General features: G+C 37.6%; 1 protein-coding gene across 2 annotated transcripts in view; it reads right to left on the bottom strand.

Annotated features, from left to right (window-relative positions):
* The window catches only part of LOC127966922 (NACHT, LRR and PYD domains-containing protein 3), a 177773-nt gene extending 154630 nt beyond the window's left edge, over window positions 1-23143 (bottom strand). For both annotated transcript variants that reach the window (XM_052568283.1, XM_052568284.1), the window contains exon 1: window positions 23071-23143. The gene's annotated coding sequence lies outside the window, so the exon portion shown is untranslated. The remainder of the gene's footprint in view (window positions 1-23070) is intronic.
* Between the last annotated feature and the right edge of the window lie 1749 nt (window positions 23144-24892).

The raw sequence follows: 24892 nt of genomic DNA, 5'->3' as shown, positions 1-24892 counted from the left end.
TTAAAACTCCTGGTCTCCTGTTTGTGCTAAGGTAAGGTGTTATCTTTCGATTTCAATCTTTGTTTCCATATAGTACAAGGTGCCATATTAAATATTTTTTGATGTCTCTTATATTTGAATTTCTCAACATTCTCCTCACCACTGATAATGAATGGGTTTGGACTCAATTATGTCAGTGTTCCATTTTCATTCATTTTGGACACATCATACATTGAGTGACAGAACACTTCTCTTTTATCATATATTTACATATTTGGTATTGCTGGATTCAGCACAACCCCACCTTTCCAACAAGCCATCATATGTGTTTCTATGATAATGCCAGGCAAAGCAAGCACAAAGTAAATGAAAACATTCTGCATAGATATTAAATTTGTGCATGTCCGCTTATTTTAGATATGTGTTTACATGTCTCTATTTATTCCATACATCAAGATATTCACATCCAGTCTTTTCTAGTAGTTAAATCAACTTCCTGACTACAAACATGTCAAGTTTCAAAGCTCTCAGAGCTTGTGTGATTGATCTGCATTAGTTTATATGCCTTAACTCCCATACGGACAGGCTATATTTTAGTCCTTTATTGGTTTTGTGGTGTATAACAATATCTGTTAATTTAACAATCTTAGCAGTAAAATATTTTTAGCCAAGAATCCATTTCATATATGGGAGACCTTAGAGATGAGGAAAAACATTGTTGGGTTTAGTTCTACCTCCGGTAGGGGTATCTCGAAAACTAAAGAACTTTTTGACCATTTGTCACTAGCCTACTTTAGATGTCTTCAGGCCAGGATTCTATTCAAATGTGTGAAGTTTGGGGCAGATCGACATTGTATTGCTGAGTTACAGCAACTTCCTTCGCCATGGCGAAACATCACAATTTGTCAGACCGCCATGGACACACCTTTAAACGAAAACTCAAGATCTTCACAATATAACATCGCAAACGCCGTTTGATTACACTGATCAAATATAATGTTGTCATTAAATCTCTAGGAGTTTGTTACATCTCTCATATGTCATTTCCTGTTGACAGCAGGTGGCACTATGACTGAATATGGGCATGGGCATGGGCATGTGTTCAGGACAGGACTCGTATCAAATGTGAAGTTTTAGAAAAGTAGAAGAAGATTTAAAGCTGCAAGCAGCACTGAAAGAGCCCTCGCAACCGCAAACAACTCCAGCACCATGTGGCTTTAGGAAAACAGCGAACAGTGAGCAATATGCTTTTTAAGTGGTAAATATTCAAGGAATATATCCAAGTCATTTATATGTGCCAAGCATCCTGCTGCCAGCTGGTAGTGCTATGACTACAAATGAATATGGGCATATAGATATCTTCAGGTCAGGATTTTTATCAAACATGTGAAGTTTGGTGCATATTGAACATGGAATGTTTGAGTTAATGTAAAACACGACATATTCTGTTACCAACAGGTGGTGCTATGATTATAATTGAATATTGGCCTTTAAATTTAGGGCAGACTGGACATTGCATGATTTAGTTAGTATCTAACATGACATTTCCAGTTGCCAACAACTGGCACTATGAATTATAACTGAATATTTGTTTGGGTGAACCAACCCTTTAACCGAGACACTTACAAAAAACAAAAATCTAATATACAATTATTTACATATCTGCATTTGGCAGATGCTTTTATCCCAAGTGACTTACATTGCTTTTATTACAGGGACCCCCAGTCCGCCCAGAGCAACCTGGAGAAAAGAACCTTGCTCAAGGACACACTGGTGGTGACAGCTGCTGAGATCAAACCAGCAACTTTCTGCTTACCACTTCAGTGGTTTAGCCAACTAAACCATTATAGTAATGAAACTATAACAAAAATTAGCATGTAATTGAAAACATGAAATTAAATTTGGCAAGAAAAGGAATGCTGACAATATTAATTGTAAAATGTTTTAACATGTTTAAATGTTTTACAGGTAGATGTGCTCTTGGAGATCAGGCACACAAATGTTTGGAGCAGATACAGTTGCAGTCAGACTGTCTCACACATTTTCCCACTTTTGCTTCAAAGTTGTGGGGTTCAGGGGGCCATCATCATGGTCTTTCTCACCCTCTGGCTCAACAATGTACTCTTTGAGAAGAGCGAGATTGTGAAGCACAATAATTATTTTCACAATAATAATTCTTTAAGACTCAGTATAGGGTGATGAAGCAGATGAAGCAATGATGGACGCGATGGACGGCAAAGACAAGTGAAGGTGGACATGGTTGTCAGCTGCATCAGAATAAAGCTGCAAAAATGGCACAGCTGTGTGAAATTTTACAGTATTTATTTATTGTGATGCTTGCTTTTATTCATTCTTTTACTTATTTATTCATGTTTCCTGTTGTTGTCGGTAAATAAAATATATTATTTGATTAATTTAAGTATTAAATGTATGTATTTAGCAGACGCTTTTATCCATAGCGACTTACATTGCATTCAGGCTAACAATTTTCTCCTAACATTAATTCATTATTTGACTGAAAATTGAGATGTATTCACCTTGGCTGCATTTGTCTCGTGTATATTGATGAATAGCTGTATCATATAATGAAACAAATTACATTTTGCTTGTTTAACTGAAATATATAAATTTCAGTAAAAAATAATAATAAATAAAAGTAAAATAATTAAGTTTTGGTAAGTATTTATCATAATTATTGTGCATAACTGTTGGGGTGAGCTAGCAATGCAATACATTCTGGGGTAATCTTAATTTTTAAGTTGTAGTATTTACATTTTTCGAATATAAAAGCAACTTCTCGTCTCAAAATGCAAGATCTTCAAGGAGCTGCCGATGTCTCTTTTGTGTAGACACTGCAAATATTGCTAACGCTGAGAAAAAAATGCACTATTATACAAACTGTCCCATACTGAAGTCCTGCGTATTACAGCTCTACCATTTACAAATGTTTATTGCACAAACTGTAAAATATATAGAAGCTCTAATAGATTTCAGATATTTAAAAAAACTCATTTAATTCAGTGATACTTATATAGCTGGAAGCAGTGATTACCAGGGCAACCCTGGGGCGAACCTTGGTGACGTTGTTGACAGTGTGAGTGCTACCATCCCTCAAAGTTTCAAGTCTCCATGGGCCTGTTTATACCTGGTCACTTCATGCATTATTTTTTTTTTTGATGGAATAGCTACCCGATCGTGAAAAGACCTGGTGTAAATGCCTTCCAAAACGCATTTGAGACGGATATAAATCCGATTGCCAAAACCACTACAGGAGGTGGTATGGGTTACATTCCAGACGAAACTGGAAAAGTGGAAATGCATCTGGTTGTTGAAACCACATATGTAAATTTTACTCCTCCTAAGATGTTGAAATAATAAATGTGTGAGACCATGTTATAGGCTATGACATTAGTCAGACTGCGCCAATGCAACATGCATCTCTGCGGACAAGTAGCCAAGTATCTCTTTATCAATCGACATGCAAACTGCCGCAAATGAAACTGAGAGTAAGACGCAGATGCTCTACAATCATCTTCGATAAAAGTAGTAAGACAAACTTATCTTTCTAGTGCTAATGCTGCTCTCTCTCCTATTGTGGTTTTTGTTCTTGAAATGAGATGAAAATTAAAAAAATTCACCACTTATCTTTTGATTTCGTTGACGTTAACTCCATTAAATATAGCGCATAAATTGAAGATCGGATTTATATCCCTTTTGCGATGACACATGTGGCCAAGTGTAAATGGAAACGTTTTAACAAGATAGATATCCGATCAGCGAAAATGCATGAAATGACCAGGTGCAAACAGGCCCTATGACTTATGGTTTGGTCTGGCCGATCAGTTTTACATGGATATTGCTTGGCCATACTAACAATTACAGTAGGATTTCAGCGCTATGCGTTTGAACGTTTAAAAATCATGTAAATAGCTGTGTTCATAAATTTTATGTTTAACAGTCTTGTATGTAAGATAATTGAATTGACTTTGTTTTAAGTGATATCATGCTTGCATTTTCAGAGAAACCAAATGAAAAGAGGCACAGTCTGACATACAAAAAGCCAGTTATTAAAAACTTGAACTGCTACACTACTTGTAGCAATAGTGAATTAACAGTCTTCAAGAAGAGATATAAGTTTAAATCAATGATTAAATCCACAAAGTCAGAAATACTACAATTATGTAATGAAACCATCAGTACACATAATTTTGTGTCACAAGGAAACAGTGTTGAAGCAGTAAAATCAGAGTCAGCTGGTTCAGGCTATAATGATTCAGTCACAGAGGAGTTCCCTGGTGCAGTGTCTGATGAGGTTCTGTTGCATCCACTCATTATGCATGATGTTAATAATGACGCAGTCGAATCAACAGCCTTTGACTCCTACTGAATCAGAAGGTTCAACTACTGAGTTAATCGTCGTCTACCTGCTTCATCTCATTTGTTGCACTAACTGCACTTTTAAGTATTTTGCAAATGTTTCATCCAGAATTGCGCAGAGATGCCAGGACAGTTCTTAGGACCCTAGCCCATTTGTCCACTAGAAAGATGGAGGATGGGGAGTATTATAATTTTAGCTTGGCAAGGGGAATAGTGTCACATTTGAAAAGCTTAATCCTGCCTGAACAATTGCAACCTGTTAAATTACAGTTCAATATAGATGGGCTTCCATTTTTCAAAGGCTGTACACTTAAATCCTGGCCAATTCTTGTCATTGTTAATTGTGATTAAAACCTAACACCCCTTCCTCGTTGGCCATTACTGTGGTATGAAAAAGCCCAAGTGTATATTTGAGTTCTTTAAGCCATTTATTGATGATTTGACTGATATTCTTACTGAGTTTTAATCCCCCTGACTCTGGGGGGTGTTAATGTGATGGTGAAAAGAGGTTTTGTAGTTTATTTCTTTACTGCGAAGCTTGTTTGAAAGAGTTTGCTGTTTGGATTATTCAAGCAGTAACTAAAAGTGTTCGAACTTTTGTCTTTATTCAGTTTCTAAACATGGTGGCAGAGGATGGCTGCTGGACACTATAAGGTCCCACCATAGTTAAACAAAGATAAAAACTGTAAAATTATTAAAAGTCATATGAGAGTTCGGAAAAAATGAAGTGGAAATGTGTAAGTGGAAATGTGTGTGTTAAGGAACTGGAAAAAAAGAAACAAGCCCTGGCTGTCGCTTTATTACTAACGTAGAGCAAGAGATGCTGCTTTGGAAATATCTGCTGATGATTTGAGGGTATGAGAAAAATTCTTGTTGTTGGATTCTGTTTTTAAAAGAGGAAAAAGACAGCCAATACCATAGCTACACTGAATTTGATTGGATAAAAAGAGAGCATGGAATCGCAATGGCTAATTATATTATTGAGGCCCACATAATGAACTGCATAAGGAGCCTTTAGTCAGGTATGTGACTGAGAGGGAAGAGTTACAATAAAGAATGTTATGACAAAACAAATGTATATATTTTATGTTTGTAGTTTATTTAGAATACATTTAATTATCCCACAAAATAACTTGAGAAAAAACAGTATTGTTTGTAACATGATTATTGTATTTTTCATCACTTACTGTATGTGTTAAGTACAAGTTTTAATTTCTAGGGAAATTAATGCCTAGAGATAGCCTGTTTTACATTTCCTTCTAACAAAAAGAAGATGATAACGTGCATTACAGGCACCCTCTTATACTTCCGGGCACCCTGCTAATGATGTCACGGGCTTAATGGTCCAATGAATTTGGAAGTGTTTTCACACATGCTTCATACACCTGTTGTGCTGATGGCAATGGCATTCCCAATAGTGTCCACTTAAGGACACAGTGTCTACGTTTACATAGACATCAGTCATCTAATTATTAACCTTATTATGAATAAGACAATAGTATGATTAAGGTGTTAACATGAGTTGCTTTTAGAATATTCCCATTTTACATGTTAAAGTACAGTAGGTGAACAACCAGAATGGGCATTACCACTGTGGTTAACTGCAAGTCAGTTGCGTGTTAAAACCATTTGCGAAACTACCGCCAGGTGGTGCAAAGGGACAGATTGCGAACTGAATGTAATTGTAAAATGTTCGTTTGTAAACAGAGATGAAAGGAAGAATTAAAACAACAATAACATTATAATATTGTCATGTGGGGGCAAGGGAGGAACTCAAGTGCAGACAGGAATCGGGTTACACAGAGGATTTATTATATACAAAAAGGGGAAAAACAAAACCCACGAGGGGGAAAACAAGGACTAGGGTAGACACTAAATAATTTAACAAAAACTGAGTAGACAAGGTAAACAAGGACTCTAAACAGGAGAACACGAACTACAAATAAACACTCACAGTAAGACAAAAGACTTCTTAGAGGGGTTTCAAGGACAAGATATCTCAGGAGGCTGACAGGTAGGAACACATAAGTAGAACAGTTTGAGGAAACAATGAACCGACAAAAGACAGAGCACACTAGGAGATCTAAATAGGGGAACTAATTAAGACATGACAGGTGGCACAGATAGGACAATCACGACAAGACTAGGATAACAAGGAGGGCGGGGCAAGGGAACGAGACAACACAAGCACATGGCCCAAAGACAAGGCCATGCGCTTGTACACAAAACACGGGTCTGCCATGATCCTGCCTCAAGACTAGGAAAAATCAAGGACACGAGGGCAGAATCATGACAAATATAACATTGTATCATCCTTTAAAACCATTAGAAAATTTACAGTGAGTTAATTTCAAAACGTGGGATAGTCTTAGGCCAGAGTCTTGCACGGGTCCATTTTTGGAGACCCGCGCCCACCCGTACCCGCAAAGGTCAACACCAGATCCGACCCGTCACCAGTGATAATATCAAAATTAAATCTGCATCCACCCAGACCCCTTAATATTTGGCCAGTTACCCGATCCGTGCCCGAGTTAAATCACACACACTAAAATCATTCCAATTAAAGTGCTTTATTTTTTATCTCGCACCTCTCTCAACATCACGACAGTGTCATTAATGTGCTAATGAAATAGGCTAAAGTACGCTTTGTTTTGCACCATTCAATTAGCCTACCATCGGCACCTAAATAGGCTATGGAACCTGATAGCTATATGCACATAGAGCTATTAATGAAAAAAAAAGAACAAGAAAAAATACAACCTGAGCCTGTCGCTCACAAACTATGCATTTACTTTTCCTTAAGGTTACTGTGCAGGAAAAGGATATCGTCCACAGTCCAAGGTTTAAGTTGCGTTCTCCATTCTTGAATTACAAATCCAGCTGTGGAAAAGTCTCTCTCAGTCGCAGTGGTGGTGACGTGATGGGTCAAATGTCTTACCGTTGTTGCGTATGTGTAATGGTAATGTAGACATACAAATATTGCACATATTTTTTGTCCGCGCCAAAAACTTGTCACTTGAGTAGTGACTCGCCCGCAAGGAGTTAATTATCTGCACGCATCCCCGTCCGTGAATTTTTAAAATGTCACAATCCACCCGTTTGAGCTTTTTTACTTTTAAGCGGGTACCTGCGGGTATCCGCGGGTGTCAACCGAGCGACAACCTCCCACCCTCTCTTGTGAAGCCAATAAGGAAGTGACTAAAACTGTAATTCATCGACTGGCCGCTTGAGGCTGGCTGCAAAAGGGAGTCAGTCCCATAGACTCCCCATGTTAAAATGCCCAACTTTACAGCAGAAAAAACATGTTTACAGCCTGGTGCAAAAATAGATGTTGGTCTATACAGCTAGTTTTTCCCTTCATGACAACTGTGAGGGGGGTGATTTTTTTTTATAACTCATCCATTTAAATTATATTAAGCCTTAAAGTTATGCATAATTAAGGACGTGGCCACTTAATTGACAGGTGGATTAGCACTGCTGTCACCGCTGTCGCGCTAGATGGACGTGACTTCAGCAACCAGCTCCCGCCTTTTTGCCCATTTTCGATTTGCCGGGAAAGTTGCGCGGTGACGTGCTGCCAAGATGGCGATCTGCACACTTTAGGCTTCAAAAACACTCTTCGGGAGTCTACGGGTGACGTCACGGACACTACGTCCATGTTTTTATACAGTCTATGGTGCCAACCCATTGCAGGACAGTGCAGGACTATCTTATGCTGCATTCTACTCATCAAAAATTAAAAGGAAGACCTTTACACAAAGGCTCTTATTGTTATTAAACAGTCATTACATAATAGGCCTATATATAATATATATATACACAGATTAAAAGCTAAATGTTTTCATTTCGGTTCATTCTTGATTAAAATAAATTAATAAATAAAAATTTTCAGGTTCCATATGCAGAGCAAAATGAGAATGATCCAGCATTTAGAAATAATTCTTATCAACGCTGTTATTATTCTTGATTTTTTAAACTTCTAACAGTTTGCATTTTCGCATTATGCCTTTACTGTGTGAACCAAAAATGTTGTATTTTCTGTTTCAGCTGTTTGATCACGCTGGTGCCTCACACGTACATATTCACTGGAAACAGTGCAGCCATTCACCGAGCTACACATGACCGACCTTCAATGTTCAAATATGGTTAAAATAAAGTCAGTTGTTGTTTCAACGTTGTTGTTTCAACCTTTAAAACTGATCGGTTGTAAAACAGCTGGTACATGACCAACCTTCAACATTGAAATATGGTTGAAATAAGGGCAGTAGTTTTAACCTTGAAACAACGTTGAAAATGTTCAATGATTAATGGTTTAAAAGGGTTAACAAATTTTAAAATTATTTATATTCAGTTATTTATGATTATTATTATTTTATTGGAATTTTACAATATTTTAATCATGATACCTATTCTAAAATCTAAAGGTATATGTTAACTAGAAAAATAAGTTTGTTGAGACAAACTTTAAGTTGGCTTGAGAAAGCCTGACCAGAAAGTTTGAAGAAGTTTAAAGAAGTTAGAAGTTTATAGTTTAAAGTTAGATTGATAGATTAGTTGAAAGAAAGATATATTAGTTAGAAAGAATGACAGATAGATTAGTTAGAAAGAATGATATAGATTAGTTCAAAAGAAAGAATGATAGATAGATTAGTTTGACAGAAAGAATGCATGCGACTAACATTTATAGCATGATTAGCCAGTTACTAGCATGTTGTTAGCATGACTAGCATGTCGCTACCATGTTTCTAGCAAGACTAGCATGTTGCTAGCATGTTTCTAGCATGATTAGCATGCGAATAGCATGTTGTTAGCATGACTAGCATGTCGCTACCATGTTTTTAGCATTGTTTCTAGCATGATTAACATGCTGCTAGCATGTTGCTAGCATGTTTCTAGCATGATTAGCAAGTTACTAGCATTTTGTTACCATGATAAGCATGTGACTAGCATGTTGCTAGCATGATTATAGCATGATTAACATGTCGCTAGCATGTCTCTAGCATGATTCTAGCTTGATTAGCATGTTGATAGCATGTTGTTAACATGTTTCTAGCATGACTAGCATGTTGCTAGCATGATTTTAGCATGATTAGCATATTATTAGGATGGATAGATAGAAATAGTCAGATAGATAGATAGAAATAGATTGATAGATAGATAGATCAGATGAGTTTGAATGAGTTTAAATTGATTAGCATCAAAGCTTGATTGAGTCTAATGGGATTTGGAGTGACTTTTTAATATTCATTTTTAAGAAAACCATAACTCAAACCAGTCTGAAAAGATATAGCACACCAAGTCAGAACAGTATGAAGGTCTGACCCGAGTTTGGAGTATGTAGCTTGAACGGTCTAGGAGGAGTAGGTGTCCAAAAATCTTCCGCCCAGAAAAAGAAGAAGAAGAAGAAGAAGAAGAAGAAGAAGAAGAAGAAGAAGAAGTTTAAATATGATTTCAGTAAGTTGGCTTTATCAAGCCAACTTAAGTAAATATTGTCATCATTAACAGCAATAAAACTAAATACATTTCACTGCTTTATCACGCTGAAACAATTCCTATTGGTTGTTTTACTTTATTGCTTTGATCATGATTGGTTAATCTGGCTGTCATCCAGGAAACTGGACAATGAAACGCTTTGCGCCTTTCTGCATTTGAAAATATGACCGCTTATTCTTCAGCTTATTCTTGAAACATTGGTAAGAAATTGTTCATCTGCTACATTGCCCTGTTACTTCCGGTAGAGATTGTCATAGGTTGTGATTTTACTTAGTTCAATAAAAATTTACTTAATTTGATTTTACTTGTTTTACTACACTGTATTGCTAGTGTTCTGATTAAAACAGTATAACTGGAGGCTCTGAAAACACTGCTTGTGAATAATTTGTAATACATTAAATAAGTGTTTAATGAATAGTGTTGTGCACTTTGTTTCCAACCCCACTGTTACTGAACTGTAAAGTAAAAATATTGTGTGATTTATTTTGCATTCATTTTTCAGTTAAAAATATTTAATATCAAAGTTGATATTTTATGAGGATTTATTTGTGGTGTTTTTGTTTATAAAGGACAATACAGAAATCGGGAGAGAGTGGAGGGGATGGCGTCAGAAAGGACCTTGAGCTGGGACACTTTTAAGGATTGCCAGAAACACAACCACACTATGTGCACAAGGCTGTTGGTTCTAACATTTTAGGGTCCCCTTTGGTAGAAATCACGTTCCGCATTCCCCGTGGTAAAAAAAGACCCAGTCCAGGGGGGTTCCCAATTAGGAATCACCAAACGCTGGGCCCTTGGAATTGTCCTAACCTTCCCTCCCCTTACAGCACAAGTGGTTGCCGGTTCCATTCTCTAACTGTGCAACACATTTTCACTGCACAAATGTACACATCTCTTGTCATGAGACACTTTACTTAAACGTGTTTTTTACAGAAACTAGTTTTCCCCCAAAATAAAAGATCATCTGGTTTCAGTTATAAAGGTACAAGGGTTTCTCTTTCAAGTGCAGCACAAAATATGGATTTATATTCAAAAATATGGAAAATTATTTTACAAAAACCTTTAAATATTATTGTATTTGAATTGTTCTTCTACATGTTTTTAACAATACATTACATTTACATAACATTACATTTATTCATTTAGCAGACGCTTTTATCCAAAGCGACTTACAGATGAGGACAGTAGAAGCAATCAAAAACAACAAAAAGAGCAATGATATATAATTGCTATAACAAGTCTCAGTTTGCTTAACACAATACACGTAGCAAGGGCTTTTAAATATAATAAGTTTAAAAGAAAACAGAATAGAAAAAGAATAGAGCAAGCTAGTGTTAGAGATCTTATATTTATATACAAATACAAAAAGATTAGAAAGGTAGTTAGTTTTTTTTTAAGAACAGAAAAAAATGTATCAATACATCCATGCATCCTCTGCAAAATAAAGTTTGGGATTATTTCCATCTGTTTTATACAGTATGTTTCCAAAATAAACTGTTGTTTTACAATTTTGAGAATGTCCCTGCTGGAAAAACCAGCATAATTTCCATGATGCTCTACGCTGGTTTGGTGCTGGTTTAGCTGGTAGACCAGCAAGACGGTCTTGCTGGTCTACTAGCATGGTCTTGCTGGTGATGCTGGTCTACCAGCAAGGTCTCATTAATGATGCTGGTTTACCAGCATAGCCTTGATGGTGATGCTGGTCTACCAGCATGGTCTTGTGTGATTTACTTTAGCTCATTATTTTTCACATTTATGCAGCCAGTACTTACACGGTCCATTCAATAAGTTACTTGTTTAAATTAAAAAAAAAAAAAAATGAAAACAGTTAAATAGAAATTAGGCTAGCAATGTCAAGAAGTTCTTTAAGGGGCAGTACATAAGTACTTGGCCAACAAATACAACTATTTTTCCTTATACAAATTCATTACATTAAATAAACTAAAGATTCTTTAACATTAACATCTGTTCGAAATACGTTTATTATTGCAACAGAATATTTGCACGTTACATTCAAGTTTAAAAAAAATTCTGGAGTTCTCCTTTAATCGCCCTTGATACTTAATGTGTGAGATGAATACATGTCTCTTTAACCATTTACATTTTCTAGCCTTTGTGGCAATATGGCCTGTAACAGTTAACAAGCAATGTACACCAATATAAGAGATTACATTAACAATTTTCCTACAAGCATCCGGTGTCAGTTTATTGTGGAAGATGTTTAATCAAAAAATACAATGCAATGGAGTTCTCCTTTAATCGCCCTTGATACTTAATGTGTGAGATGAATACATGTCTCTTTAACCATTTACATTTTCTAGCCTTTGTGGCAATATGGCCTGTAACAGTCAGTTAACAAGCAATGTACACCAATATAAGAGATTACATTAACAATATTCCTACAAGCATCCGGTGTCAGTTTATTGTGGAAGATGTTTAATCAAAAATTACAATGCAGTAACTTTATAAACCAGTTTGTTGGAGAAATAATGACCCTTGAAAGACACCTCATCTGTAAAACATCGTGATTATAGAACCCTCCAGGACCGATACTGGTGTTCCCTGCACTAGCACATGGCCTGATTTCGCCAGGAACTGATTAAGGTGTCATTAGATGGCCTAAATGTGAACTTGGGTCCTGTGATAACGGGGGTGATGGTAATGATAAGCCCTATCCGTTTTCTCTTTTCTGTTTTTTTCAGGGCTTGGTCAAGGTCAAGGTTCAAGGTCACTTTATGTAGCACGTTTACAACAGCCACTCGGCTGACCAAATTGCTTTACAGTGCTTTGGTTGAACAACCAGATAAAAGATTAATATATATATAGTGACGAGCACTCCCAGAGGAATCAGCGTCGCCCTGGAAACCAACGGAGAACACCTGCACGTCCTCGTCACGGGCTGATCGGTCACAGCTGCTCCCCATCAGCCCACACGCTCTTAAGCAGCACACGCTGCACTCAAACGACGATCTTGAACCGAATGCAACGCTGGTCTAATCCCTCTCTCTTCACTTTTCAGAAAGCAGCGAGTGACCGACAGCCCAGCCACTTTGGAGCATGTTTGGACACCCACTTTCACCTTAACTGGCACAGAAGAGCACGAAAAGCACATGGGAAGCACTGGCCACCAGAAAGCGGAGCAGCACCTTTCACCAGGCATCACTGTGCATCACCCTGTGACAGTGGTGGAGAATGCTGGCAGAACAGTGGGGAATCACCGACAAGATCACCGCCCCAACTCCGAATTTTTTTCCTTTTTTCCCTGTTTCTGTCACCAGCACCACGGAAGGCGGCACGCGCGTCCCCGCGATGGAGGACGTCTTACAACGCCTTGCTGAAGTTAGCATCCGCCAGCAGCAAATAGTGGAACACCTCGCCACTCGCCTGGGTGGGACGGAGGATGAATTTGCCGCCGTCCGGGCGGCCGCGGGCCAGCGCGTTCCGCTACCTGAGCCTCGGGTACAAGCCACCCGTCTGTTACCAAAGATGACAGCTGATGACGATGTGGAAGCCTTCCTTCAGGTCTTCCAAAACACCGCCCACCGAGAGGGATGGCCAGAGGACGAGTGAGCACGTGCGCTGGCACTCCTCACCGGTGAAGCACAGAGGGCTTACTTCTCGCTCCCCCTAACGAGTGCCGACAGTTATGTCGAAGTTAAGCGAGAGATCCTGGCGAGGCTGGGCCTCTCCCCTGTAAGCGCCGGCCAGCAGTTCCACGAGTGGGAATACAAGCCCCGGGTGCCAGCCTGTGCCCAGGCGGCCGAAATCAGCTGCATCGCCCAGCACTGGCTGTTGGAAGGAAACCCCACACCAACACAGGTAGCGGAACGAGTGGTGGTTTATCCCCTCCTGCGCGCACTACCTCGCGCCCACCGACAGGCCGTCGGCATGAGGAACCCACTTGATGTCCGGGAACTAGTGGAGTCGATCGAGCTGGCGGATGCTGTCCATCCCAGCGGGGCAGGGGACCGGCTGCCACCATTCCCCCGGAGGGTGGTCCAGGAGCGACGCCTGGACCACCCTATATATATATATATATATATATATATATATATATATATATATATATATCTTTTTCTTTTAACAGAAAAGTCGAAGCAGTATCAGACTCCAATATAAGATAATCAAACAGAGGTGTCAATGAAGTATCAGATTAAAAGATAAAATAGTCTAAAAGAAATGTCGAAGCAGTATCAGACAGAGGTGTCAGTGAAGTATCAGACTCAAATAAAGAATGCAAAAAATGAGTGGCAAAACAATATCAGACAGATATGAAACAGTAGGTCACCCAGAGAAGGGAGATCAATATGCAAGAGAAAAAGAGACTTTAATGCGAATGTCCTCCTAGATATTTCTACGGCCTTTAGATATTATTTCTCCCACCACTTCCTCTTATCACATGATCCAAGTTCACATTTAGGCCGTCTAATGACACCTTAACCAATTCCATTCATGGAAAGGTCTTCACACTCAAGGCCAGAAATCATATTAAAAGGAAAGGGCTTATATTATCACCAACAACTCACAGAATGACCATCTATGATAAAGACTAGTCTCTCTTATATGCATTTGGAAAGTCACAAATGTATGTCTGATCACCTGTTTTTAAAACCATGCATTTCTGCTCTAACCAGTCAACTGAAATAGACACACTTGCGAAAAAAAGCTTCCACTTACAAGTCGGATATGTGACACAAACCCATAACCTTGTGATAAAGGAAAGGAGGCATTTGTATTAAGCTTTTTGAAAAGGTCAGCAATTTCTGTACCCCCTTCTGAAGGAAAGGATACACTATTCTGGATTTCTCCATAAACACCATCACTCATCTTTGCAAAAAAAAGTCTCTGCGTCTATTACTGAGGCTATAGCTTTTGCTGGTGTAAACTAGTCCTTTATGCACCATTCTCCTGTGCACTACCGTTTCTGTGCAGAAATGAAGGCTCTTTTTTCATCATCAGTAGTCTCTGTCATTCTGCCACTATCCAGAACAGTTGTGTCTTGACATTTTGTCAAGACACTGAATCCATCCCTGTCTGTATCAAAACCTATCTGTCTGAATGGATCATCTTCTGGAATATCTGGAATTTCCAAATCAACTTCAGAAACACTGCCTTCTGATGATGAATCACAACTAAACTGCTGGGCCATGTCACTTCGTTGCAGCTCAGATGTAAGCAGAGAGCGACCAGATGAAGACATCTAAAAAAAATGTAAAAAGAAAACATTCCTGAGTGCATGTGTCTACATACAATGACAGTAAACGAAGAAATGTATGACTGACCAGTGGGGCTGTGTGATATGACGGTATATGGCATTTGTCCATAGTCCAACCGATTAATTGGCAATCCGATATTATTGGCCAATCTGAACTAATTTAATTTAAATCAGTATTGGGGTTTATAACAGCCAATTAATGACAATGGTGGAGGATACATTTTGACAGACTAGATTGTAGATTTATTTCTGAAACAGTGTGGCAGTTCTAGCAAACAGTCCTATCATTTCTCCCTGATTCGTCACTTCTAAACACTCTTTAGCATTGCTTACATTTGCTAAATTAGATTACCCACAATTCTAGCTAACGCCATGTTTGTCAGTGGAAGATGACCTTACTAAGCAGTTAAACTATAGCGTTAACTTATTCTTTATTCCATAAACCTTTATGATGCAAATAAATATCATGAGTTACAGAAATTCCCATGGTAACTCATGATATTTTATTAATTGAGGAAGGTATGTAAAGGTAAACTGTGGCGAGGGTGGCGTGTTTCAGCGTGGTCTGTAATGGGAGAGAGAGAAAGGAGACCAGAGATATGTAAGTAGGTCAAGTGCAAATGATCAACACCTGTGTCTTATTGCAGTAATTGGCGTGGAGAGACGGGATATAAGCCGCTGTCGACTCAGAGACAAGAGAGAGAGGACTAGGATTCGTACGTCGGAGTTGGAGAGAGTGATTGGAGAAAGTGAAAAATTGTCGTTATTGCTGTAGTGCGGCTATGTTGCAAGCGCTGTGTGTAAACACAACGCACTGGTCACCGGTGAAAGCCAAAACCTGAACAACCAGCAGTAACTTTTAGCTAGGGCTGGGTATCGAGTTCAACACTTTTTAGGTACCGACCGAAATGCCTTGATTCTATCTTTGGTACCAAATTTCAATTCCTAAGGAGTTCATCTCGTAAACGTCTGTGCATGTGGCAGAAAAAAACGACCATAGTTTACGCGGTTGCTTGCACGTGAGGTGTAGTGTGTGTGTTTGTTTGTGTAAGCGTCATAACCATAACCTGTGAACAAAACCCACATAGATGGAAAATATGCATGGGCGTCAGAACCATTGTATACGGGTTGGTGGGACAAAACCCACCAACTTTTTAAGACCAATGGTATTGGACCCACTCATTTTTACCATCTCTAATTCAGCGCATAATCTTTGTTCACTTTTAATTTTTTTAGGTAATGTTGTTAAAACTTTTTTTTTTTTTTTTCGTAAAATTGGTATCGGAAAGAGTATAGTTCAGGAAATCGGTATTGAAGTCAAGGTTTCGGTATTGAATTTCTTTAAACGATACCCTCCCCTACTTTTAGACAACAATTTCAACAGCAACAAGCCTGTAGGTTTGGTTGGTAGAAGAGCTCACCATGTTGGCTATGTCATCTGGATCCAGCTGAAGATGAAGATCGCCAGATGGATACATTGTACATCTGCGAGTATATGTTGATGTGTATGTTCTTTGTTTGTCGATTTGTTCGGTCATCCTTACTGTATTGATCCTACTTTTTCAGGTAAATTACTAAATGTTCATGTGTATGTTCTTTATGTCGATTCGTACTGTCGTCCTCAGTGTCATCTTAGCTTTCATCTTGTTCTGTCATCTCAACTGTCATCTCTTTCTGTCGTCTTGTTCTGTTGTCTCTTTCTGTCGTTTCTAGAATGAGACCACAGTTAAGTCGACAGAAAGAGATGACAGTTAAGATGACAGAACAAGACGAAAGAAAGAGATGACAGTTAACCCTTTAGGCACAAGAAGTTTTTCCTAAAACTTTCAATTTTGACATCTTAATTTCAAAAGGCTATATCTTAAAAGTGACAAAAGATAGAGACTTTCTGTCAGTTATAAAAATATTAAGGATGACCCAATGTTTATGTAGGGATTACATTTCCATCTAATTTGCATATTATGACGTCCTATGGTGGTGGCCATCTTGAATTATAGAATTTCCATGAAAAGTTACGTTTAAATTATAAAATGCAGTTTAAATTATAAAATGCAGCACTTCTTTCCCCCCAAAATGTCCCTCACCTTCTGTGTGCTATATTGCACAATACTGAATGCTCAGGTAAATAGTAAGTAGTAAAAAAATATTTTCCATCTACTACATACAGCAGGCACTCTGATTCCATGTATGGGGCACATACATATTATTCATATGACACAAACACAAGTAGACAAGACCTGTTTAGTTCAAAAGCTCTGCCCAGTGTCACATCGCCTCTGCTCCTGCAACGAGCAGTGCGGCCAGATCTGCCTCGCGTGTGCGCCGAGTGTGCACAGCTCGGACTAGTGTCAGTGTCATCGCGACTCCCAACCCTGCCTCCACGTTGCCCCCTAACTGTCCTATGAATACTTCGACCTTGTCTAACATACCCAGTGGCATTAGACAAAGTCTCCACTACAATACTGTCACCGCGATTGCGGAGAGGCACACGGTCAGAAGACAAAGCTAGCGCAGTAAAAATCCCCCGCCTCATTCCCCGCAACACTAACAAGCCTGCTAATTTCACGATGAACACTCCGACCCTGGCAAACATTGTTCACACCTCTGACATTTGGCAAAGGACCATCTACATTGGGCAAAGGATTCACCGTCAGTGCTTGGTGTAGGGCTATACTTTCACTTTCAGTATCACGTCATCTTCCGAATGCAGATATTACCCTTCAGAATCAGGGTCCACGAATAGAAGTCCCAACACTTCATTGTGGGTTTATTGAAGCTTTATTGATGCCATTAGATAATAATAATAATTAGTATAATAATAATAATAATAATGATAATAATAACCTAATCCCAATACTCGCTGACGTTGACAATATTGCTCTGATAAAATGGCTCACTCTCACACTAGCTCCGCTTTTGTTCGCACTGATTCAATGCCCTCTAGCTCGACGATTTTGTATAGAAGCATGACGTTTTTTTGAGTCAGAGATGAAGTATTACATGTCTGCCATCTGGTGCAGGGGAGGTCACATGAAATTTGACACCCTATTTGAAAAAAAAAAAAACCAAATTTTATTCAGTGCCGCACCTTGTGGAGTAAACTCGACTGTTGCGCCAAGAGGTTTAAGACGACAGAACAAGACAAAAGAAAGAGATGACAGTTAAGATGACACTGAGGATGTCAGAACAAATCGACATAAAGAACATACACATCAACATATACTAATTTATCTGAAGAAGTAGACAACTGTTAACAGGTTACTGTTGACAAATGCCCAGCAAACAGGGGACATCCCCTGGACGTTCCGAACATCGGCTTAGGTCCCCAGTACGTCCGATTTATAACGTTCGCTTGTGGACTATGGTGGATGTTCGGAGGATGTCCGGATTTGGTCAGCTTTTGACGTTCGCTGGCGGAGTTGAAGACAGAATATGACACATGCTTATTCCATAACTGTTTTATTTCCTATTTTGGTTCATGTAAATGTTTATTTTATTTTTAGATTAACTGCCTTTTTTCCAAGGCATCATTAGATGCCAATGTTTCCTGCCATAGCTATGCAAAGATTTGATTTCAAAAACAGTATCATAGCTATTAAACTATATCTTATGATTTAAAATCTGCATTTAACCTAAAAAATATTGCAAAGTAAAAAGAGCTGCTAAAGTCCTATTTTGAGGGGGTTGTACTTTACAATTAAATTATAGTCTTAATTCAAGTGAAGAAGGATTCTGAAATCTGAGAGTACTAAGTGTTGAATGCCACTGTAACTTTAACCCTGCCTGCTTTAAATGATTCAAAATAATCAACATTTGAAAACAATAGAAATTTAGAAAAGTAGTCAAATGTAATCAGTTACATTACTTAAAGTCACTTGAAACAGTGACACTACGTATTACATTTTAAATAAGGTAATTTGTAATCTGTAACCTATAACATTTTCAAAGTAACCTTCCCAACACTGGACCTGACACCTTGCAACTCAGACAAAGAGAGTTGACAAAATCAAACTAAATAATAAACTCATATTGGACTTTAAAGGGTATTTTTGCCTAAAGCTAAATCCTTAACCTGTTAAATGTCACCCCGTCCCGTATACGGGACACCTACGTTGACTATACTATATTGCAATCAAATCTTATCTAATCTTGACAAACTATATATCGTTGGAAAGGGCTAATACTCCCAAATATATATATTTTACCAATATTTTTTGTTAAAAATTATGTAGGAAAAGTAATAGATGAATTTATGACAAGAGTGCACCCTCAGAAATCTACATTACAAAAGGAGCTTTGACCTTTGTTTAAAAAAAAAAGACCTCCTCGTTGCCTTTTTCTCTATCACATTTTAGAAATCATCAGAAGTTATATATCACTTGAAAACATAAAATCTCAAAATTCATCCTTCAAAACCCATTTTAAAATCAGACATTGCATTACCATGTAAATGGCACATCAAAATCATGTTACAAAATGTTTTCATTCATGAAATATAAAAATTTAGGTTTGTATCATGCACATTCATGTCTATCTTCAAAAACGTGAGTGACAGTTAACAGGTTAAAATAAAATAAAAATTGTTTTGATTTGCTGATTGATTTTTTTTTTTCACTATATAGATTTGAATACATTGTAAAATAAAGTTAATGTTAAATTAATAATTTTCATTTCTGGAAAAAGAAAATGGGAGTAACTTCTGTAATTAAAAATATCATTAAATCAGGAGTCTGTTTTCAGCATTTAAACGTCACAATCATGATGCCTTTCAATAATATAATTGAACATAGCTACAATTAGGTTTATGCATGAATGAAGAAAATATGTTTGCATTCCAGGAGCTCTACTAGAATGTTATAGAGTGAATGCAGCCAAGGAAAACATGAAGAAAAGAGAGTGGAAAATAACACAGGTAAGACAAATAAAATTAATCATTTTCATTTATGTATTAAACTGTTTTTTTTTTTTGTGCTATATAAATAAACTTGTATTGTATAAACTGTTGGTAAGCCTACAAGAAAAGTTATTTAGGAAATAGTGTTGTCGAAAGACCCGGTACTTTGGTACCAAGTCGGTACAAAAAAAATGAAAATGTCACGGCACTAGGTTTCTGTAAGTACCGGTGGTACCGAGGACCCGTTCAAACCCAGTTCTGGATGCATACCGCGCTATGATTTTCGCGAAGCAGAAAACGCGGACGGAATCTCAGAATCTAGTCATGAAAATGAAACTTACATTTTAATATGGACAGTCACGGAGTTTGTCAAAGTTAGCATACATTAATCAAATCAAATCTCCATATGGACCAGTATCTGTAAATGTTAAGCCGCATAAATTGGTTGAAATCTGCATCCTGCATGTTCTGTGTGCATGTCTCTGTGTGAATGAATGAATGGTTTGTTTACTACATAGACTGAAGCGCATGACGCTTGCATTGAGGACATAAATACACAAACAACATCACCAGAACTGTTCTGAGTCACTTCACAAGCATTTTACCGTTTCATTTGAGTAAAACTATTGTCAATTTAAAGGTATTCACGGAAAACCGTCAAAACAGCCTCTACATTGCGAGTAAATCACTCGCATATGTGAATAAATTTTACTCAGGGCGACTAAATTATGTCTATTGTTAGCCATTGGCTAATAAATAATTAGATTTTACTCGCCAGTGTGTGTGTGTTCGAGGCTATTATAAGATACGATCTGTACTTTTTAATTAATCTCAATGGAAGCACAGTACACCTGTATTTGCTTCTTTTACTGTCTATGGTATTTGCCGAACTGTAAACTCTGTGTGAAGGAGCAAGACTCGCAGTCGCTTTGCTGATAGCTCTGTTTCTCACACATGCAAAGAGAGAGAGCGAGAGTCTTACCACGCTGAATCGACATGCTACATGTAAACTATATTCTTTGTTGTCTTCTCCTGTCAAAATAATGGAGCTCATTTAGAATTATTCATATTTTCGAACAAGCAGAAGATAAGCCGGTTTCTTCGGAAGTGCGCGGAGCTAATGCTCAAATGGCAATTTCATTGGCTGGCATGCTCATCTATTACCGTCCCTGTTTTGATTTCAGCAAATCATTTCGACCGAACGCAGACAACGTGATTAATATTCATGAACCAGCAGCTCATCAATCCATAGTGCATTGTGTATATTGTTAGTATGGTAGTAGAATTTGTAGTATTATTATCTTTTAATAATAATTATAATGATCTTGTACTTTTTTTTTTTTTACAGAAACCCTCAATGAACAAAAAATATCTTAAGCATCACCACCAGTCTTAAGTTCAGATAAATGACAAATATGCATTCATTACAAATTTATTTTTACATAAAGGCATTGTGCTATTTTGTAAAATGTATGTGATACTGCTACTACTGTTCATTAAAAATTAATCACACAATATTTCTTCCATGTTTCAATTGTAATAGCAAATCCCCTTTATTTTCCAAAACAATTTAATGTGTTTTTAAATTTCATATATTAAAAGACAAATTAAATTTGGGTGAAACTTGTTTACTGTTTTTCATAATTATATTACTTGTAGAAGAACTTTAAACACAATTGTAAATAAGTATAAAGAATTGCATTGGTTTTATTTTTAGTGATAAAAAGTTTTTTTTTTTTATTAGCATATTTTTCTGTTTTGCTTTGGTACCGAAATTGGTACCGAGAACCGTGGATTTTCACTGGTATCTGTACCGAATACTGAAATTTTGGTACTGTGACAACACTATTAGGAAATAAATTATTTTAGTTATTGCATTTAAGACTGCTATACTACATAGAGCTCTAATAAAAAAGTAATATAGCCACACTGGAGATAGGATCCAAGCAGCTGTAGATCAAATGAGCACATGATCGAATGACGTCACTTTAGGGCACGTGGCATGTATCCATGGCAACGCTCAGCTGCTAGTGACAGTTAATGGTCATCCGGTGATTTCCTCAGACACGGCCTTTTCGCTTTTATTTGGTCAAAATATATATTTTTTTATATTATTAGATATTATAGCTACCATAACTACTGTTTATCTCCTAATGCTTACATTTGATGAAGTTTACCTTTTTAAACCTTTGCTGAAGTTGTCCTGCGCGGCTGCTGAGGTTAGGCTATGTGAACACTTTCTAAGCTAATGTTAGCTTGTAAAGCTGAAATGATTAAACGTGTATATAATACTGGCAGATATTAAACTTAAATATTTAATTTCCATTTGGTAAAAATACACACTGAGACACCTATATGCGGCAAAAAGGCATATGTCCGCTAAATTTCGGACCGCTTGGTCTAAATCCAAACTGTCAACAGTCTTTACAAATCTTTTGTCAATGGATAAATGATAGTCCTAGACATATAACATCATAACACTACTGAATGTGTTCATTTTGTTGTTTTAGGTTAGAACACAATGAGAAGAAATGCCATAGACTAACCACACACACACCATCCACCAACACACACACGAAAATAGCCCTGCAACTTTACAATTGTTCAATTAAATTAACCTTTTTTTGCTTCATACAGCGTGTCTGTTGTCTTTGATTAGCTTAAAAGTACAATAAAATGACATTTAGAGTATTTAAAGTGAATATTTAAAGCGTAGATGAAAAACATTTTGTAAGCTCTCTATTCGAATTTCTGAACAGGAGTCAACACGTCGGGAGGTCTCAGTCACCATCTGCCCCGCTTAGTATCATACGTATACATGCCTGCTAAAGCCATGCGCGGGATTTGAATAATGCTTACCTTATTTAAAACCGTCTAGAAAATGCAAAACGTATTAGTAGCAGAATGCAGAACACATTTACAATTTGTTATTGATTCTGTTAATCAGTTTTGGATTTTGGTGGAGCTCTGCCCCGCCTGCCCATATACAGAAGTGTCGCGCCTGGCACACACACACACACACACACACACACACACACACAAACATGTCGATCTCATGTCGAGGCATTTAAACAATAACATCAAGTTATGAAAATTAAATTAACGAACTTACCCGTAAATTAAATGTAACTTGAAAGCCTGGTTTTACAGCGGTCTGAAATGGCGTCCTCCAGAACGGAATTTACTTTCAGTTTCTATTTACATCCCTTTGAAGGATCATTAGAAATTTATATTGTTACCTTACAAATTTCAAAAGTTTACAGTGTAACACTTTTTAAGTGGCATGTGTCATGAAAAAGAAAAAGAAAAAAAAAAAATACATATATATACACACACACACACACACACAATGTACAGTTACAACTGAAATTGTTCAACCCCAGAGAGTACATACTTTACAAATATTAGGTTTTCTGAAGATCAGTACTTTGTAATGAAAATTTGCATCTAGTTTTTTTTTTTTTTTTTATAACACAGCTATGTCATAATTATTCAACCCCTGTTCAAGATCGAAATTGTCTTAAAAACACAATTAACCCTTTAGAAACTCTATTAGAAAAGAGAATTAGCTTGGGCTTTTACACATGTACATTTAGCCCATACATGTGCTCAAGTTTGAGTAGCTAATATGACAAAGTCAACAGAGCTCCCACCAAAGCTATAGAGAATAAAAAATTGGATTACTTTAGAGAGTCTGAAGATTTCCAAGACATTAAACAGGTTTCCTATGGGGTTTGGAAAAGTAAAAGTATGAAATTTGATTCAAGTACTTTCCTGGTTTGGAAAAGTATGAAAAAAAGAAAGCAAAATATGGAAAAGTATTTTGTGTTTCCAGACTTTTGCCTCAGTTTTACCTCTGTTTAGTTTCAAATTCTATATTTATATATTGAAAATAGGTTTATTATACAAAAGTTAGTGATGGGAAATTCGGTTCCTTCCCAGCTAACAAAAAAAGGTCCCCAGGACATTCCCTAAATGGCCTCTGCGAACGTCCCCCGGACGTCAGCGTGTAGGGTCCACTTTACGTCGAGAGGACATTCGCGAAGACGTCCTCCGGACGTTCACGGGGACGTTTACAGGACGTGCAGCGGACATTCGGACGATTAGGGGACTTTTGCATTACATCCTCTGAATGTCATTTTATTGTACTTTTAGTCTAATTAAAGACAACAGACATGTTGTATGATGCAAAATACGTTTATTTTAACTGAACAATCATAAAGTTGCAGTGCTCTTTTTGTGTGTGTGTGTTGGTGGATGGTGTGTGTGTGGTTAATCGATGACATTTCTTCCCATTGTCTTCTAACCTAAAACAACAAAATGAACACTGTAACGATATGCAAATCTCCATATTCATCGGGAAGAAGGAGGCGGGAACCGGTGCACAATCAAAAACATTTTAATACTCAAAAGTAAATACAAAACGGCGCACCAGCCCCTCGCGGACGACTGGTGCGCGCAAATAAAAACCAAAACATAAAATGTCCCAGGCCTGGTCCTCTCTCGTCCTTCACGGTCGTCGCTCCAGTTTTATATCCTTCCATCTCCTACGTGGGACTCAAGACCGGCGGTGGTGCGCAGGTGTAGCTCATCTCCAATCACTACACCTGGCCTCACTCCTCGTTCCCACGCCTCTCGGCCCCGCCCCACTCGCCACAAACACATTCAGTAGTGTTATGATTTTATATGTCTAGGTCTATCGTTTATCCATTGACAAAAGATTTGTAAAGACTCCTTATAGTTTGGATTTAGACCAAGCGGTCCGAAATTTAGCGGACATATGCCTTTTTGCTGCATATAGGTGTTTCAGTGTGTATTTCTACCATATGGAAACTAAATATTTAAGTTCAATATCTGCCAATATTAAATACGTATAATCATTTCAGCTTTACAAGCTAACGTTAGCTTCTAAAGTGTTCACATAAGCCTAACGT

Source organism: Carassius gibelio, chromosome A4 (genome assembly GCF_023724105.1).
Source record: "Carassius gibelio isolate Cgi1373 ecotype wild population from Czech Republic chromosome A4, carGib1.2-hapl.c, whole genome shotgun sequence".
Lineage (NCBI taxonomy): Eukaryota > Metazoa > Chordata > Actinopteri > Cypriniformes > Cyprinidae > Carassius > Carassius gibelio.
The sequence above is the reverse complement of the archived record's forward strand: the minus strand, read 5'-3'. Positions and strand labels throughout refer to the sequence as shown.